The sequence below is a fragment of the Chrysochloris asiatica genome, unplaced genomic scaffold (assembly GCF_000296735.1).
Source record: "Chrysochloris asiatica unplaced genomic scaffold, ChrAsi1.0 scaffold00323, whole genome shotgun sequence".
In the NCBI taxonomy this organism is placed as follows: domain Eukaryota; kingdom Metazoa; phylum Chordata; class Mammalia; order Afrosoricida; family Chrysochloridae; genus Chrysochloris; species Chrysochloris asiatica.
Genome location: NW_006408841.1, coordinates 1,174,898 through 1,191,606, shown reverse-complemented (window position 1 = coordinate 1,191,606; position 16,709 = coordinate 1,174,898). Strand labels below are relative to the sequence as shown.

Genomic DNA, 16,709 nt, shown 5'->3' with positions numbered 1-16,709 from the left:
TTCCTTCTTTCTTGTCTTCTTAATGACTTTTTGTTTTCTTCCTGTATGATGTTCTTGATGTCATCCCACAGCTCTTCTGGTATTCAGTCTTTAGTGTTTAATGTATCAAATCTGTTCTTCTCTAAATTCAGGTGGGATATATGTAAGGTCACATTTTGGCTCTCGTGGACTTGTTTTCATTTTCTTCAGGTTCAGTCTGAATTTGCATATGAGCAATTGATGGTCTGCTCCACAATCTGCCCCTGGTCTTGTTTTTGCTGATGATATAGAGCTTTTCCACAGATGTAGTTAATTTGATTTCTGTGTATTCCATCTGGTGAGGTCCGTGTGTATAGTCATCTCTTATGCTGTCTAAAGAAGGTTTTTGAAAGAAACAAATAATTGGTTTTGCAGAATTCTATCATGCGATCTCCAGCACCATTTCTGTTACCAAGTCCATATTTTCCAACTACTGATCCTTCCTCTTTGTTTACAACCTTTGCATTCCAATCACCAGTAATGATAAATACATCTGTGTGTGTGTGTATTTAACTTTTCATTGTGAATTGAGTGATAGTTTACATGGAAGAACATCAGTTTTACCCCATCATTTCATTGCAAAGATTACAATCTTCTCAGTGCATCATCATTCAACAGTATTTGCTTCTATTCCCTCTGTTTTCTTGGTGTGTGTTTTTTCGGGGGGGGGGGGGCACAAAAAAACACTCAGGAATATATAATCATTTAAACAACCAAAGGGCACATTCTGCAAGCCTGCCTCCTGGCCACCAGCACTCAGTCTTTCTCTTTCTATGACTCTAGAGTCTTCAGCTGCTCTCTTTCCATGTCCTCATCTCTACTTCCATCTCTGGTGTCATTTCGTCTCTGTATAGTGTCCTGCATTCCACTCATGCTCTTCTCCCTTGTTGGTACTAGGATCCTCTATACCTGGACTGTAAGATTAGCTACTGCCTCATTTTTGTTACAAAATGTTACCCTTTACAGTTGTGACAGTCTCAACTAGTCATTATCCAAGTGTTTTGTAAGTTATTGAATGTGAGATTATTAATACTTTTTTCACAGTTGTGCTACAAATTCACCTTCTCAACTGTCTGAACATTTGAGATCTAACTCACAGAATCATGTGCCACATTTCTTAGCCTTCTTACTCTTTGTTGTATTTGCAAGTGTACAGTCATTCCAAAACCATTCGGGGGCTCTCATGGGACCTGAGGTGGGCCTGGGACTTCTGAGATGAATTGGAGAAGGAGCACGGTCCCAAACAGCCCTTAGCACAGAGAAGCAGGCCTGCTAAACAGACAATTCAAACCACAGGAGAGATGCCAATTCCCAAAACCAAACCTCCTCTTCTTGAGTTGATGCAAACTCACAAAAACCCTCCAGGATAATCTTTACATAAACTGACAGTCTCATCCTTCTCTTAGGAAGAGGCTGGTGGCTTCAAACTGCTTAGCGACACAACGCTAACCCACTGCGCTAATAGGGCTGCTTAATCAGGGTCCAGAGGACTCAACTCAAATCCTACAGGAATGCATTTCTACTGAGAAGTGTGTGTCCTGCACAGGGTAGGGTCATAATGAGCCAGAACCGACTTGATGGCATGCAGCAGCAGCAGCAGTGGGGTATAGGAGTCCTGGTAATGCAATGGTTAAGCACTTGGCTGCTAACTACTTCGTCTTCCTAAGTGGAGCCCCTGAAGGTGGGAACCTATCTCATTCTCTGGAACCATTCACACTACACAAACTGCTCTTATATTTGCATGGGACTGAATATCAAGGAAACCAAGTATAAATAGGCTTCTCTTCATCAGGGCCTTAGAGTGAGAGCATTTTAGCACACCAGAGAAGGCGTGAGGTTTGAATTATCAGCTGGACCTTAGAGGAGACACAATGAGCTTCATAATGTGTGCACATGCTAAGGAGCAACTGAACATATCTACACCTCAGTTTCCTCATCTAGAAAATGGTCATCTTAAAGTACTGACCTCATAGGCTTCTTGCAACCAAGGGTGATTTGAAAATGATTTCTGTAGTAGCATTAATTAAATTTTTTAACTTGGAGTTCCAGGATGGCACAAAAGGCTACCTTAACCCTAACCAGAGGCATGCATAGCAGAAGAAAGGTCTGGTAATGTACTTCAGAAAGGCTACAGCCATAGAAAACCTTATGAAGCACAGCTGTACTCTGACACTTATGGAATCACAATGAGTTGAGATAGAATGAACTAGACTGTATGGTACTTTTTGGTTTTTTATATTTCTGTTGGGAGAATCCACCAGCAGCTCTACAAAAGAAAGATGACTTTCTACTCACATAAAGATTTACAGCCACAGTAACCCTATACAAGGTCTAAATTGGACATTATAGTGGTCATCATCCTTCTTTGGGTTTCAAACCCGTAACATACATACATACATACATATATATATACACATACATACACATATATATATATAATGAGCTCTGGTCAATAGCGGTAACTGCTGAAGGTGCTGGGTGCTCAGAACTGAGGGTCCTACCAATGAGCTTAATATAGGTAACTGAAGGGGCTGGGTGCTCAGAGCTGGGGGTCCTACCAATGGGGCGCAGGCGCTGTACTCCTGTAATGACTTCCTTTTTAAAAAGTTTTTATTGTGAATCATGTTATAGTTTACATAGGAGAACATTATCTTTACATTCATCCTATCGTATTTCATTTCATTGCAATGATTACATTTCCCTGCATGCATCATCAAACAATCAAAGGGTACAGCCCTGCATGCCTGCCCTCCCCCCCACCCCCCCAGCGGTCAGCACTCGGCCCCTCTCCCTCCCTGAGTCCAGAATCCCCAGAGGCTCCATCTCTCCATGTCATCATCTCTGCCTCCATCTCTGGTGTCACTGCTTCTCTGGGTAGGGTCCCACACTTCACTTTTCTCCCTTGATGGTTCCCGTGACCTCAGCTCCTGGAATACAAGGTCAACTACTCCCCTCCTCTTTCAGTAACTACTTCTTGTGCACAGGAAAAGTTGGTTCTCTGTGCCCATGCAAGGCTCTTCCAGCCCATTCACTGAGTTACTGAACTTTCTTCTTCTCAACCTTTGTCTCTGCCCAGCTTTCATGTGTCACCACAGGCAGACCATCAAAGTCCAGATGGACAACAGTGAGGGTTCTGATGAGGAATGGACACCTAGGCAGCAAGGTGAGGACAGCAGGAATTCAAAGGGTCAGGTTTCAGCCACTTCCCAGCAGTTAACAAGAGTTTGTTCACACACAGAATAATGTTCAGGAAACAAGCAAAATGCAAAGGCTACATACAGTGCGAAGCCATTTATCAAAAGCTTTATAATGTCTAAGAAAATAACCCTGCTGCCATCGACTCGATTCCAACGCATAGGGATCCTGCTATGTAGGGTTTCAAAGACTGTAAATCCTTATTTTTCATTTCATTGCAATGATGACAAGCCCCTCCATGCATCATCTTTCAGTATTCTATTCCCTCTGTTTTGGGTGTGTTTTTTTTTGTTGTTGTTGTTTTAATGTACACAAAAACACTCAGGAATATATAATCATTTAAACAACCAAAGGGCACATTCTGCAACCCTGTTTCCTGGTCACCAGCACACAACCTTTCTCTTTCCCTGAGTCTAGGGTCCTCAGCTGCTCCCTCTCTCCATGTCCTCATCTCTGCCTACATCTCTGGTGTGGCTGCTTCTCTGGATGGGTCAAGACTGTAAATCTTTTCTGGAGCAGAAAGCCTCATCTTTCTTCTGAGGAGTCGCTGGTGGGTTTGAACCACCAACTCTGTGGTTAGCAGTCCAGTGCTTATCCTACAGTGTCATCAGTACTCCCTGTGTAAGATAAATAGTATGTTATTGTAACTTAGAAAGTGGGTTTACAGTTTAATTATCAATGTAACTGCAACTTTGGTTAATTATCAATGTTCAGCAAAAACAGTCTCCTTCAAATATAAGATGATAAATTTTAAATATCAAAAAAAAGTATGGAGAATTTTACTGGAAAACACTACCCACTACAATTCAGTGAGACCCCAACATTCTGCTACAACTACTTCCGATCTTTCTATTACTATTTAAAAATGTAAAAAGCTAACCAAAAAACTGGCAAGTTACCTGTCAGCTCTCCCTCCTTTGCTAGTAGTGACAACTATTCTGTATTTGGTGTTTCTATCCACATTTAGATTGTACTATATTTATGAATGTAGCTACAGTAACATATGCTCTCATAGTTATCATAGTTATAGTGTTTAAATAGCAGGCATCTTCTAGCTTTCCCCAGAGGTACTGATGCTGACATCTTGATTTTCCCACAGCCCCTTCCCCTTCATTGTCATATATGCCCCTCTCCCTACTGCCACCTCCCCTATGAAATAGGCTATATTTTATAATGAATACATATATAACAATGTAGATTTTATACATGTATTACCTAGTTTTATACACATATACTGTTATCGTATATGTTTTGTAGCTACAGTAATAAATGCATAAAAATCTAAATGTGGATTGTTGTTAGGTGTCATCGAGTTGGTACCAACTCATAACAACCTTCTGCCCTAACAGAACAAAACACTGTCTGGGCCTGCACCAAACTCACCATCATTGATACACTTGAGCCCATTGCTGCTGCCACTGTGCCACTCAATCTCATTGGGGGTCTTCCTCTTTTTCACTGACCCTCCACTTTACCAAGCATGATGTTCTTCTCCAGGGACTGGTCCCTTCTGAGAACATGTCCAAAGTCTGAGAGACCAAGTCTGACCATGATGGTTTCTAAGGAGCATTCGGGCTGGACTTCTTCCAGCACAGATTTGTTTGTTATTTGGACTGTCCATAGTGCTCATAATGTGGATACAAATAGAACATTCAGAATCGTTGTCATAGAGAACGAGGGAGGCTGACAGGTGAGGGAGCTGGAACTTGGTCAGTTTTTTATTTTAAAATAGAAAAATCTAAAGCAGTTCTTACAGAATGTTGAAGTCACACTGTATTTGGGTTTTCCCAGCACAATTCCCCATGCTTTTCTTTATGCTTAAAATTTATCATATTTTTAAAGGAGATTGTTTTTGCTAAACATTGATAATTAGTCAATTAATTAGACTGTAAAATCATTTTCTAATGCTAATTTTATAGCAGTCATAGTTGCTGTTGTTGTTGTTGTTGTTAAGTGCCATAGAATCGGGTTCTGACTCATAGTGACTCTGTATAGGGTTTCCAAGTAGCAGCTGGTGAACTTGAACCAACAGCCTCCCAGTTCAAGCGGACTTTGCATTAACCAACAGTGCTACACCAGGACTCTGTAGTCATAGTTACTGGATTAAATGTTTTACAAGAAAAAAAATAATTAACATATGAAAGCGCTCTAAAAAGTTTGTGGAAATAATTCAATTATCTTTTTTTTAAGTTTTTAAGTTTTTTTGTGATTTGAGTGATAGTTTACATGGGAGCACATAGGTTTTACACTCATCATTTCATTATAATGATTACAATCACTTCTGCACATCATCATTCAAAAGTATTTGCTTCTATTCCCTCTGGGGTGTTTTTGGAGGGAGGGGGGATGTACACAAAAACACTCAGGATTATATAATCATTTACACAACCAAAGATGCATCCTGCAAGCCAGCCTCATGCCACCAGCACACAGCCTTTCTCTTTCCATGAGTCTAGAGTCCTCAGCTGCTCCCTCTCTCCATGTCCTCATCGCTACCTACATCTCTGATTTCGCTGCTTCTCTGGATAGGGTCCTGCATTTTCTCATGCTTTTCTCCCTTAGTAGTCCTAGGGTCCTCTGTACTTGGACTGTAAGATTAACTACTCTTCACTTTTGTTACAAAACTTCTACCTTTACAGTTGTGACCATTGCAAGTAGTCATGATAACAATTACTCACTATTGAATCATAAGAATCTTATCCCCATCTCCTTTGACCCAGACCCATCTAGACAAGATGAAAACTATTCAGTGGAGATTCTGCCTTCCCCCTCACACTCTGAAGCTAAACTCCCTCTTGAAAACTTGTTAGCCAGTCACTTCATGCCTTTATGTTTGTTGTTGTTGTTAAGTGCTGCTGAGTAGGTTCCAACCCATAGCGACCCTGTGATAGAGTTTCCAAGGAGCAGATGGTGAGCTTGAACCACTAACCTTGCAGTTCAAATGACTTTGCAATCTGGTGCATTAACCCACAGTGCAATACCATGACTCCTTTATAGCCCCCCTCCCCCTATTTTAGGTAGCCAATGTCTAACTTGTCTGTCCCTCTCAATCCTGTATACAGAGGGGATAGGATTGATACTTAATGTGAAGACTCCTTCCCTCTCAGTTGGTATGTTGAGCTACTACATCCATAGGTATAGGTCAAGTTCATCAAATTGTAGCAATTTACACTTGTTTCCTTTATCAAAAATTGTTTTCAGTTAGTTTATTTAAATACATATAAGGAATACTTTAAGTCCACAAGATGAACCAGCAATAAGGATTAAAATAGTTTTAAAAACCAGTTAATCTTCACAGATAAAGATATCCCTCGCAGTTTTTCACACATCTGTGCTAACCTATAGGTCTTCAGTTCAAACCTCTGGAAACCCTACATAGACAGAACGACTCAACAGCACTTAACAACCCAGTTAAAATAACTTTAGTCTATTAATCTAATCCCTGTTAAAATACTTGGTCTACTCTATTGCTTTAAATACATTTACCTAGTTAGTTTTTAAAAATAAATATAAGAAGAAAATAAATAAATGTAAGGAATATTTTAGGTGCATAAGGTGAATCAGCAATAAGGAAGAAAATATTTTAAGAAACCAATTAGGCCTTAATTAATGATACTGGAAAAAAAAAAAAAAAGGTTCAAATCACCCTTGTATAATTCTTGGACTCTCCATGTGCTGGTTCATAATTCTCTGTCGCTATGTGAGCATCTTCAAAGTCTGGAAACATTCTCCAAACAAAATTAATTCTGCTTTCTCATTACCTTCCAGTCAAACCTCCTTGGGTGGCCTCCAGAGTGAAGCAGAGTAAACAGCAGAAGGTGAGTATCCATGGATGCTGTAGACAAGAACACCTTCCTCCTGGAGCCAGGCTGAGGTAAGAGCAGGAGGACGTACAGAGTCCCAGGACTGCTGTCTCTGTCTCCTGCTTACTCCAGGACACAGTCCCACACCATCACCATCTTCTTAGTGTCAACAGCAACAGGACTAACTATCACTAGTTTCTTTCCACAGTATTCCAGAACTTCTTTTAAACATAAATAAATTTACTAGAATCTTATCACAAGGACTCATAGAAAGAGAAGGACTGAAGCTGGTGACCAGGCTTGCAGAATGTGCCCTTTGGTTGTTTAAATTATTATATAGTTCTAAGTGTTTCTGTGTACATCTGCACCAAAAAAACAAAGCAAACAAACAAACAAAAACCCACAGTGAATACAAGCAAATACTATTGAATGATGATGCACGGAGGGGATTGTAATTTGCAATGAAATGATGAGTATAAAACCAATGTTCTCCCATGTAAACTGTCACTCAATTCACAATGAAAACTTAAAAAAAAAAAAAAAGGATAACTACATAAGATGAAACCGATGAAATTTTGGCAATATTTTTAAAGTGTTTTAAGAAAGTGATATAATTAACACCCCAATGTTGTTGCTAGGTGCCATTAAGTCAGTTCTGACTCATAGTGACCTTGTATAGGGTTTCTGAGGAGGTATGAACCTTTGATTTTGTGGTACAAATCCAGCAATTATCCTGCAACTGCATACTAGGACTCCAACACCTCACCAGAACCATAAAGAAATTAAATTGCTTTAGTGAATTCCAGCTCATCACAACCCATGTGTCAAGGGTAAAGCTGTGCTCCATAAGGTTTTCAATGGCTGTGACCTTTCAGAAGGAAGTGGATCACCCGCCCTTTGTTCCAAGCACTTCTGGATGGATTCTAACCTCTGACCTTTTTTATTCGTAGGTGAAAGCTTAACTGTTTGTGCACCAAGGGACTTCAAATAGAAAACCAGCTGCCTCTGACTTATGGGGACTCCATATGAGTCTAAGTAGAAGTGTACTTCATATGATTTTCAGAAGTCGATTGCCAGGCCTTTCTTCTGGCATGCCTCAGGGCAGATTTGAACTTGCACCCTTTCTTTGTGTAACTAAGCACGTAGTCATTTGTGCTACACAGAAACTCCAAATTAGAAGCATTGTTGTTAAGTGCTGTTGGGTTGGTTCCGATTCATAGCAACTCTGCACAGGGTTTCCAAGGAGCTGCTGGTAAGTTCTAACTGCTGATCTGGTAGTTCAAACTAACATTGTAGCCCAGTGCAGCACTCCAGTGCACCACACCAGGACTCCAATTAGAAGCACAGCTTTAATTAATGGTACTTCAGAAATCATTTTCAAATCACCCTTGGTCTCAACAAGCCTGTGACATAGGTACTTTAAGATGACTATTTTCTAGAGGAGGAAATAGGTGTAGACATGTTCAGTTACACACTTAAGATGGAAGTATCAGTGGGAGTAGAGTCCAATCCAAAACACTTAGTTGCTCATTAATATTTGCACACATTTTAAAGTTCTTGATGTCTTCTCCAATGTCCAGCTGATAATTCAAAACTTCAGGTCTTCTCTGGTGTGCTAAAGTGCTTGTCGTGAGATCTTAAGTAAGAGAAGCTTACCTATACCTGGTTTCCTTATCATTCCATCACATGCAAATATAAGGGTAGTTTGTATGGTGGGCGGTCCCAGAAGAGGGAGACAGGGCTCTACCCTCAGGGGTTCTGCTTAAGAAATGGAAGCAGCTTCCCAGCCCCTGATGCTTGAGAAGAATCAGACAATGACTTATGGATGTGTGTGTTTCTACTATATGGTGGAAACTTATCCTTCTGGATCTGATTTTCAATGTTCATTCCTACAGGAGGAAGTAACAGCTAGCTCTTCTCTAGACTTTGAATAAGGTGCTCACCTATGGTCTCAGTTTCCCTTTAGGTGGCCTGCTGCTCTGCACTAAGGACTCTGGAAGCCTTCTCCTTCTCTGATTCTTCTCAGAACTCATAGGCCCAGCTCAGGGACCCTGAGGGACTCCTGAATATTTTCCAAATGAGTGATTGTTGTTGTTATGTGCCGTGGAGTCGATTCTGACTCATAGCGACCCTGTACATGGTTTCCGAGGCTGTAAATCTTTACGGGAGCAGAAAGCCTTATCTTTCTCCTGCGGAGCAGCTGGTAGTTTCGAACTGCTGACCTTGTGGTTCACAACCCAACTCGTAACCACTACGCTTACCAGAGCTCCTTGAATGAGTGATTGCACAGTATCAAATTAAACTGAGAGTGGAAGGGTAGGAATACTGAGGATAATACCTGTGAGTTTGATTTCAATTGTGCAGGTGGTTGAGGAGGTAAATTTTATAGCACAACTCTGGAAGACAGAGTTCATAGTCTCATATTTAAAGCTACAAAATCCCTTGATGAGCATTATTACATTAAAAGTTCATTGCAACGTTAGGATTTATACATGAAGGCACTAAAAGAAAGATCAAGATGGTAAACCCTTATTCAGCACAATTGGTACTGTAACCAATTTATTTAATTCTGATATTCCAATACTTTCTAATCCCAAAGTAAATATCCTTCCAAAGTTTCAATTTTTAGCATGACTCTCCCTGTTGTCTCAATATGTGCCTGCAGCCGTGTTCTCTTCCCAGGCATGTTTCACCATTCTCTTTTCCACTGTGTTCTGTCCACTTTGTAGTTTTCTACTTTTTACCTCCCATCAAATGTCCAGTGGTTTATATAAGATTCTGTAAGCCCATGTCTTCTCTCACAGGCCTTGTTGATTCTCAGATAATCTCTCAAACCCTTCTACTTCCCTCACTAGCACTTACACAGAGACATTTCAGAGACAGTTGAAGGGAAAGCATCTGAAGATGTAGATTCTGGTGTGGGATTCACTATCCTCTTCCCTCAGGTACCTCATGGTTGTTGAAGCTCTAGCTAAGCTCAGGAATGTGGAAACGTCACAGCACTAACAGAAAGCACGTCCTTTAACATATGCTTCTCATATTAAAGGAAACACCCAGGATGCCACTAAGTAATGAATGTAGTTTGAAGGAATTATCAGGAACTGCAATTCTGGGGAGCACAACTGACTCAGAGCATCCCCAGAAGCTGGCATCACCTCCTCAGGAACCAAGTACCTCTGATCAGCACTCAACACAGAAACTGGGTAAGCAAAAATAACTGAAGACTCATTTCTACAGCTCCTCCACCAAGGTTCATGAGCATGGTCTACATGCCTGGGTTTAAGCTGGAAGCTTTAAGCTGGGAGTTGGGTGCAGTATTAAATGTAATTAATTCAAAGTCCTATACTGTGGGAAAATCTTTGAAATTCTCTGAGGTCCAGATTCCTAATGTGCAAAATAAGGATAAAGATCCAGAGCCCATATATTGTTTAAAAGCATTACATAAAATATAAAGGAGCTGACACAGGCCAAATGTCCCATAAATTCATCTGTGATGTTAGCCCCAAACCTTCTTCAGTGTTTTTGCCTTCCTTCTCTCAATGCCTAACTCACAATCTGTCCTCAACAAACATTTTTCAGAATCAGCAATGTGTGATGAACCTTTTTCTAAGTAGAAAGGTTGGAACGCTAACCCTGAAAATGAGAGGAGCTGGAACAGGTAGTTGCATTATATATCTGTAGTCAGTGTGTGTGTGGAATCTCTGAATTGACATTTAGGGGGACGTCACATTCTGTGGAAGGACAGTGATGATTTCATGAAAGGAGACCTCACACTGTGCACCACTCCAACTTGGCCACCTATCTTTTCTTCACCTTAGAGCCCAGGAGAAAAGAGGTGGAGGTGAAGATATACAGCCTGCGAGAAAGGAAGGGCCTCACATACCAGGAAATCGGGGAGCCCGAGGATGACGACTACCTTTGTAATTGACCCTCCGACCCTGAGTAGAAGGCTTAGGGCCTGGACCTTCCCTAATTACTTGGAGTCCAGAAGCGAGGTCTGGGCTCTTTCTGCAACTGCTCAGGATGTCCAGAATTCTGTTTTATCCTTCCTGTGTCCATCCACATCCCTACTGCTCCCTCATCTAGATAGTGATAAATGTTAGGATATGTTCCAGCCTGTATGCTAATCCCCACTGCTCCCTCCTCCTATTGTGACAAATGTCCGCATATATTCTACCCTTTACCCTAATCTCTACTCTTCCTTTCTCCAGATTGTGAGATGTGTCAAAACTTCTTCATTGACACTTGTGCAGCTCACGAGGCCCCGACGTTTGTAAAGGACAGTCCCATGGACAAGGAGACACCCCAATCACTCAACCCTCTCTCTGCCTCCTGGGCTGAGAATTGGGCCATCCAGCATCCCTGAGTCTGGGCTGGGAGACTGGAACAAGGGGTCTGAGCTGCCCCAGGGCCTGCACTTTGGTCCCTATGAATGCATGGTGACAGAAGACAAGGAGGCAGCCAACAGCAGCTACTCCTGGCTGGTGAGAAGCACTTACCTCGCCCTTGTCCTTGTCCTTGTCCCTCACCTCCCTCTGTGCCTTGGTAAAATGAGCTAGGATACCCTGGAATCATAGACTAGCTGTGTGCAGACTAGGACAGAGATAAAGAAGGCTCCTTGCTCTCCTGACTGACAATCCAGGTAGACATGTAGATGCCCACAAAGAGTCAGCTCATGAGCCAACAAACTAATGGTTGAACAAACACTGAAGGGAGTACATGAATTCCTGTTTATTAACCCAGAATGGGGAGGATATGAATTCTTGTTTATTAACCCAGAAGGCCTGAGTTTTCTGAAACTCAGATCACCAAGGGGAGGAACTGCTATGAGTATGGATGAAGCTTGGGCCAACTGGATGAGGTGAGCCCAGAGGTGTTTGACAGAAGAGAGGGAATGAGTCTCAAAACCCAGGTCTGTGTCCTTTTCCTCATGCTATGCTCAGTGGCTTTTGCTCCCTCTGTACTTTTTTCTTCATAGATCTCTTTTTCATGTCTTGATGGCTAAGATCCTGACTAAGTAAGAGAAACCTACCTATACCTGATTTCTGTACAATGTCATCACATGCAAATATAAGGGCGGTTTGTATGGTGGGTGGTCCCATGAGAAGAGGGAGATAGGTCTCTACCCTCAGGGACTTTGTTTAAGAAATGGAAGCAAATCCTGCCCCAGGAGCAATTAGAACTAAGAAGATGAAAACCTGTGTCCGGTATGTATGACCTGTGTCCTGTATGTGTAACATGTATCCTGTATGTATATCCTGTGTCCTGTATGTGTAACCTGTGTCCTGTATGTGTAACCTGTGTCCTGTATGTCTAACTTGTGCCCTGTGTGTGTAACCTGTGTCCTGTATGTAAATCCTGTACCCTGTATGTAAATCCTGTGCCCTGTATGTATATCCTGTGTCCTGTATGTGTAACCTGTGTCCTGTATGTATAACCTGTGTCCTGTATGTGTAACCTGTGACCTGTATGTATATCCTGTGTCCTGTATGTATAACCTGTGTCCTATATGTGTAACCTGTGTCCTCTATGTATATCCTGTGTCCTCTATGTGTAACCTGTGTCCTGTATGTGTAACCTGTGCCCTGTATGTGTAACCTGTGTCCAGTATGTGTAACCTGTGTCCTGTATGTGTAACCTGTGTCCTGTATGTGTAACCTGTGTCCTGTAGGTGTAACCTGTGTCCTGTGTGTGTAACCTGTGACCTGTATGTATATCCTATGTCCTGTATGTGTAACCTGTGTCCTGTATATGTAACCTGTGTCCTGTATGTGTAATCTGTGTCCTGTATGTGTATCCTGTGTCCTGTATGTATATCCTGTGTCTTGTATGTGTAACCTGTGTCCACTATGTCTATCCTGTCCTCTGTGTATATCCTGTGTCCTGTATGTATAACCTGTGTCCTGTATGTATAACCTGTGCCCTGTATGTGTAACCTGTGTCCTGTATGTGTAACATGTGCCAGACAAGACCACAGGGACACACTAAGTGTCCTCAGCTCACAGTCACTGACTCACAACTCATTTCTCTCATCCACACTGATTTTGTGCTTGAATCACAATGTTCAGGCCCATGTCCTTATGGAGGGACAAAGGGACTTAGTGGAGACAGACACTAAACAGGATGTTGTAGGAATATGTAATTATGATTTTCATATTTTTCGAGAACCACATAGTGCCTACCCAATCTAAACAAGGGAACTATAATCTGGGAGATCTGGAATCTCCTCAGACCAGTGAGATTAAAGAGTGCTTGGAAGTCTGCAATGGGTGGCTCATGATCCAGCCCCTCTGCTATATGGTCAGTCTATTGGGGTACAGAATGAGTATGAACTAAGACAAGGAGACCTCCACGATTCTGTGGGAATCCCAGGAGTATGCTTAATATTTAGGTTAGGTGTGGAGTACTGGAGAAAGAGATCTCAGAGGCATCAAGGTTTGAGCTGAGTGTTAAATGGCGTGCAGTTATTGATCATCAATACATAAAGCACATCACCAAGAGTCCGGTTTGTGGCATTAAATACAAATTAATTTGGAGTTTAGAGATGCAGCTCATGTTTATGGCCAATCAGTGTGGAGGTAAGTCTAGAAGTGGGCTTTGGAACATGGTTGAGAAGGGCAGAGAGGAGGACCCTCGCAGGCTAACCCATAAACTGGGCATGGGAAGAGGAATTCACATGACATCATGGACAAGACTGAGGTAGGGATAGGAGGTTTCCCTGAGTAGCAGTGAAAGCAGGGGCAGCATCTGGGCTGGAACATCAGGAGGGAGCAGGAGCAGGACCTGACCATCAAGGCATTCATGTTCTCTCCCATCCTGTTGACCTCAGGTATGTGAACTGTGCCCGGGATGAAGAGGAACAGAACCTGGTGGCCTTTCAGTACCACAGGCAGGTCTACTACCACACCTGCCGCACCACCCTCTTGGGCTGTGAACTGCTGGTTTGGTATGAAGACGAGTACAGCCAGGAACTAGGCATCAAGCAGGGCAGCAGGTGGAAAAAGGAGCTCACTCCAGGAATAGGTGGGAGTCAGAAACCTTTCTTGCAAATGTTTGTGACCAGTTGATAAGTTCAGTGGGGTCCACCAAAACTTAGAAGGATTCAAATCAGGAGCTTCTGAAATTGAGGATTCATTCCATATATCTTTTACTTTGGAACAACTTTAAAATTTTTGTTCTGATTTTATGCCTTAATATTTCAGGCACAAAATGTATTATAGTACATGAGTGCTAGCGGGAAAAACAATTCTCAGACACAGGCCAGCTCCCACCAGGGACGTTCTTGTAGCCCATTTAGCTCTTCGTAATCTCCATATGTTGTCATTTATTCATTCCTTATTTCAGTGAATTGTTATGTGAGTGTTGCTTTGTGCTACACAGAGTCTAGGAACTGGAGATACAAATTGATCAAGGCATCAGAATGACTGGTCTGGAGCAGGTGATGTGACAGAAACACAGCTTCAAAATACAGACTATAGACACATGCATGTGTCACAGCAGACAGTGGGCATGCACATACATTTCTTACCCTGAACAGGCTCACGTCATACCAGACAGTAAACGCACACATATTTCTATATGCACACTGTGTCACACTAGTGAACATACACACACATCTCACAGCAGACTCTGGACATGCACACTTAGGTATCACACAGGGCTATGCTCAGTACAGCACAGATCTCAGTGCACAGGAAGGTAGTGTTGCAGAAGACTCAGGACTCCACCCAAAGTCTTCATGAGAAGGTGCACTGAGACATATAAATGCTGGTGGGCAGAGGACTCGGTGAAGGAGCAACATGTGCAGCTAGCCAAGGCAGGAAAGAACCAGGGGATTTGAAGAACAGCCAGCAGACCCCAAGAGAGCAGATGGGGTCAAAATTGAGGTCAGAGAGACAGAGAAGTAGGGCCTGAGATTCACACCACAAAAGTGGGTTTGTCTTGAGTGTGATAAAAGCCACTGGGGATGATGTCATGTTCTCTGTGCCAAGATGAGTTTGAGGCTTTGGTTAGTGTTTGGAATCAAGAGGTGGTTGGGCACCACTTGGGGCTACTTCAGTGCCAAGATGAGAGAGTGGTGGAAAAAGGTGGAAGTTGTCTGAATGTGATATAACTTGAAACAGAACTTTCTATCATATTCCAGCTAGAGGAAGGCTGATTGAAGTAACTTGGGTATGAACAGAAAGGACACAGCCTTTCACTTTGTAATTTCTGGAGAACAGGCAAGATATGAGTCAGCAGGACCCAGTGTCCTGTAGTCAGTGGGCCTGGGCCAACCCTGTATTGTCTACCCCTGAGTCTCACTTCCTGAGAGACAACCAGGCAATGTCTTCATCCACACACTCTCTAATCATTGCTCCACACTGCCTTTCCATGTGGAATCCCCTGGGTTGAGATCCAGTGATTCAGTGGACCCCTCCCCGTCACAGGAAAGGCCACTAGGGGAGGTTCCCACCTAAGTCATCGTGAGCATCATCATCAGGAGAAAGAAATAGCCGCCTACTCCATATTCATAAGGTTTTCAGTGGCTAAAATGTTCAGAAATAGTCCACTTCTCCTTCCTCCTAGTCTGTCTTAGTCTGGAAGCTCAGCTAAAACTTGTCCATTCTAGGTGTATCCTGCTGGGATCATAGCAACACACAAGTCACCACAGTACGACAAAGTGGTGGTGTTGGTGGTGGTGTGCCATGGAGTCTGTTCCAACTCATAGCGACCCTGTACAGGGTTTCAGAGGCTGGTTCTCTTTATGGGAGCAGAAAGCCTCATTTTTCTCCATGGAATGGCTGATAGTTTCGAACTGCTGACCTTGAGGTTAGCAGTCCGACTCATAACCACTGAGCAGTTTGAAGCTACCAGCCATTCCATGGGAAAAAGTTGAGGCTTTCTGCTCCTGTAAAGATCTACAGGAAAGGCCACTGCAGTTTTAACTAGGTCAAGAGTGAGGATCCCCCCAGTTACTACTAGAAGGTTCCTATTATGGCCACATTGTTGAGAAGACCCTTGATGTGGGTTTCCAGATTGCTGCAATGAATAAAAATGGAGTGAAATTTAGGCCTATAAAAGAGGACTCATGTGGACACATATCCTGTGTTACAGATATATCATGAATGATTTGGGGAGATCTCCACAAGACAAAGTAGACAGCTTGGTAGCCATATCTACATCAACTGACTAAAAACTTTCTCTTCCAGGAGAACCAAAGCCAGAGATTCATCCATGTCTCTCCTGCCCTATGGCCTTCTCCAGTCAGAAATTCCTCAGCCAACACATGAAGTACAAACACCCCTCTCAATCTGCCCCTGGAACAGCTGTGGGAAAACACCTCCAACCACAGGACTCTCAACCAGGGGATGAAAAGAAACAGCATTCTGAACAACACACTTGGAATGACAGAGCAGAAGTTGTAGAGACAGGAGATGAGCCCAAACCCATGTTTGAAAGGACAAGGCAGGAGGGGATTTCAAAGGTCTTTTCCAAACTACCCAAAGGACAAATGGGGAGCTCTAGGGTGGCTAAGAGAATGATGGAGACAGAGCCCAGTCTAGGTAAGAAAGTGAATGCTGAGGACACAAGCAAATTATTCCTGGGGATAAGAATCTCAGGAATTGCAAAAGTCAAGTATAGGGAGTGTGGGCAAGACTTTAGTCAGAAGTCACTCCTCACTATACACCAGAGGACACACTCAGGGGAGAA

General features: G+C 42.6%; 1 pseudogene; it reads left to right on the top strand.

Annotated features, from left to right (window-relative positions):
- Positions 1 to 3,024: 3,024 nt before the first annotated feature.
- LOC102830184 overlaps positions 3,025 to 16,709 on the top strand; it is a 14,704-nt pseudogene continuing 1,019 nt past the window's right edge.